At 30.3% G+C, this 4,148-nt stretch overlaps 1 protein-coding gene across 4 annotated transcripts in view; it reads left to right on the forward strand.

Moving 5' to 3' along the window:
* The window catches only part of LOC108751578 (venom dipeptidyl peptidase 4), a 794,336-nt gene that overhangs the window by 681,960 nt on the left and 108,228 nt on the right, over nucleotides 1–4,148 (forward strand). The window lies entirely within an intron of this gene.

Genomic DNA, 4,148 nt, shown 5'->3' on the forward strand with positions numbered 1-4,148 from the left:
AAACAAATAGACCGATCTGGCTGTAACTTGGTGTGTGTTCCTCCAAGAGATGCTACTAACTAAATCTAACCTTGATACGCGCCAGTAGTGCCATCAGCAGTGACTTTGCACGGACTTTTCAAACGACCCTCGTATTTATAAGGTATTTTATAAGGTCCTCTGGTGATTGTCCGGTTATTACGCTCCTGATGTGCTCGGGATCTGCGGTTTGAAAATCTATAATAAAGATGTTTGAGGGAATGGGTTTGGTGAAAATTTGGAACTAAGAAAAAAGAGAAGACAATGAATGAGGATTACCGTGGTAGAAGTAGTAACGAAGATGGGGAAGAGAGACTTCAGCGGAACTCCACGCAAACGTTGAGTCAGCGGGAAAAACGGAACGAGAAGGAGGGGGAGTGTCAGCAAATATTGGTTAAGTTAATTGTAACGAGATGGATTCGGCCAGGGAAGGAGATCGAGGAGGAAAGGTTCCTACTGGGTGAATACTATTGTCATTATCATTACTATTGCTATTATGGTACTATTAGTTCGACTGATATATATATATATATATATATATATATATATATATATATATATCATTATTAATATTATCGTTACTTAAACTATTAGCGTTAATCTTATTGCTATTAGTAATATCATTATTTATATCATTGACGTATGTCTGATAGAAGCCTCCTTGCGGTGTTGAATGCGTAGGCGTTTAGTCGCGCGGATAAGGCGTGTACGTGGCCGATTACTCACTACGATTTTAAATAAAAAAAAACTGTTCAATTGTCAGGTTCTGCGTAGAAAGAGGAAAGGAAAAGAGTGAAGTTCGCGGATTAGGCGGACTTCTAAATAAAGGATACAGATTCCACCAAAGAAATCGATGAATGTGGAGGATAAGGACGATAGATGAGCTGTGGAAACGAAAAACTAAGAGTGCAGAGGCTAAAAGGGAAAAATTGTTTAAGAGAGAGAATTGTTTTTCTAGAGAGTGATCTGGTAAAGTTCCTGAAATAAGTAATTAAAAGAAGAGACTTTGCAGTTTCGGCTTTTCGAAGATGACTGCTGGAGGTCCGATCTCTGTAATTATACGACTCTAAGGGGAGATTAACTCAGTGATTTGGAGGCTTCGGACGAGTCATTTATAGTAATAAGCGAACAAGACCGCTTGATCGAACTGATCGCGGCTTACCACCAAAATCGGTGGAACGATATGGTTGCAAACCGGCAGAGTGTTGGCTTGTTAAATAATTGGTATAGTCGCGAACCGGTAGAATTTCGTGTCGGAGATGGAGTTTGACAGACTAACTGTTCGTGAAGGGCTTCCTTTTATATTTGCGAGTTAGTGATGCCGAGTGCAGGCCTCGCGTATGTTACTGATCTGATTTAGGATTAGGATTAAGGATATCGGTTGTGAAATGGGATTCTGGGATATGTGTTTAAAACAACTTTCTTTCGTGATTGACCATTTGCCGGATGCTCAATAGTTTAGTGCCACATGTGTCATTTATTACAGACAACTGTTTCAGTTTGTAATTCTTAATCTATTTACTTCTTCTGTTCCTCGGGATAAAGTTCGTCTATTCGGCACTTGGTTCGAATATTTAATCTAACAACTTCGTCCCGAGTGATTATTAGGCGAATGTTATTCGGCTCGTCACTATTGTAACCTCTTATAGTAGAAACAGGTGGTCTACTGGTGTTACTTATTAATAACTTTTATGGTGATGACGAAAATTCTAATTGAAGAAAAGAATTGTGGAGTCTGAACGTAACAGTATCAGTATTTGTATAAAAAATTTGATATCAATAACTGTGGCGCCAAGTTAAATTCTATTATTAAAATAAAAAGTAAGACCCAAGTGATACTATCTTTATTATTTATTTAATTCAAATAGTACTATCTTTAATTTTTATATAATGAAACCTAATTATAAATAACAAGAAGAGGCTACAAAATTTGTATGTATCTCAAATTTTTAGAATATACGTTTCGATCTTATTATTAGGTCATCGTCAGTGTAAAGAAATTTAACACAAATTTGACAAAATTAATAAAATAGTTAAAATTATCCAATTTATTGTTACGCAAAAAGTTGGTAGTATTAATTTTATTTATCTTCCGTGCAATGCTTTTCGTTCTAATAATATTATCGGTTATATTCTTTCATTATAATAGTCGCAATAAGTCCATAATGATAAAAATATTGACATGATGAGTCATGAAATAAAAATGTACCAGCACATATTCTGTAATCGAATTAATAAAATAAATTATATAAATTAGAATAACAATGAATAAATGATCGTTATATTCAAAATTATTACTATATACAATTGTTATTTTATTATAATAGACTATATTAAAGATAGACTATATTTAATAAACTACAGTATATTAAAGTGTGTATTGATAAATAAAATTATTGTACATATACCTCAACTGCGTATATTAGGATCAACTTGGTATATTAGGATATAATCAATAATTGAAACAATGAGTCAATTTAATTCGCAAGAAGCAAATGCGATCAGAGATAAAAATTGAAGTTCAGTCAAATTGCTTGTATTGTATTATCAAGTGTGAGCGACATTCTGTTGCTTTATATTATCTTATTAAAAGAGGGGATAAGATTGAAAGGGAAATAAAGATAGGAAAGGAACAAAGAAAAAAGGAAGAGGAAAAAAGACTAGAAAGGGGAAGCAGGCTGCAAAATTTGTAGATAAGAATTAGGTAACGTTTCCATGTTGTTTGGTTTATTCAATCCCAATTTTTGTTTTTTAATGTAACCTATTTCGGAGATCAATCTTTTATTGTAAATTGTATGACGGTTCCTTGTCTAAGATTTTTACATCTTTCCAATTAAAATTATGACTATAGTTAATACGATGGTCAGTAATCATCGATGGAGAACCAGTCTTTTTATTAATGTCTGAAAAATGTTCATTTATTCTTGTTTTTAATTTTTTTTTGGTTTGTTCTACATAACTAGCTTTACAGTTATCACAAGAAATTTTATACACAATATTTTGATTAGCTAAATGATCTAGTCTATCTTTACATCTAGTTATAAGGCTTTTTAATGTATTTGAGATTGAATATGAGATAGTTTACAATTACATTTATATGTTATAGATAAAAAACTTTCAGAGATAGATTTTACATATGGAACTGTGAAGAATTTCTTTTTAATATGGATATTATGTTTTATATTATTATTTTGTGTGTGATATTTTAATCTTTTTTCAATTGTTGAAAAAATGAAAGGTAGAGGATAGCTACGTATTATTTAGAAAAATATTAATAGCATCAACCAAGTTCTTTTCGTGAAAACGAGAATGAGACAATTTAATTATTTTAGTAACGAAACCGAAGATAATATCCCTTTTGTGGCACAAAGGATGTTGTGAGTGAAAATTAAGAAATCTGCTCGAACAGGTGACCTTCTTGTATCTGTCAAAAATAATCTTATAGTTATCAATCATAATCATAGTATTTAAAAAACTTAATTTTTCCTCAATACCCCATAGTAAATTGCAGTCTGACATATAATGAGTTAAAGATTTCTAGTATTATGTTCGTACTTTCTAGTGGAGTCGCCAAAATGATTGTTATTTATTGTTTATTATTATTGAACTATTATAAGATTATTTTTATCTAAGTATATGTATATCTTATTGAAGGATCTTCTTATTCTAATCCAAATGGTTTAAATTCCTCTTAAATGAAATTATTATATCATAATTCATTTAAAGATATTTTCTCTTCCAACTAAAGTGGTTATTTAATTCTCCTTCAAAATAATACACAAAACATTATCACAAAAGTGCGTTACCTTGCTCAATTTAAGTATTATCACAAAAAATTAAAGAATTAACCGTATAAAATGAAAAAATTTAATAATTTAAATAGAAAAATTTTTCATGTAAAAACACTTGGCTCTGCTAGATCGAATAAAGAAAACTATAAAAACAATTTAAAATTAGAATAATAATTAATCAATAAAAATTAAAGTAATTATAATAAAAGGTAATTATAATTTAAAAGTAATATTAAAAGTAATAATAAATTTAATCTGAATTTTACACTAAATAAGAATAAAAAAAATATTTACTATTTATTTCTCTTTCATAATGCATGTTTACAAATCTGAATTTAT

Source organism: Trachymyrmex septentrionalis, unplaced genomic scaffold, assembly GCF_001594115.1.
Source record: "Trachymyrmex septentrionalis isolate Tsep2-gDNA-1 unplaced genomic scaffold, Tsep1.0 scaffold5, whole genome shotgun sequence".
Lineage (NCBI taxonomy): Eukaryota > Metazoa > Arthropoda > Insecta > Hymenoptera > Formicidae > Trachymyrmex > Trachymyrmex septentrionalis.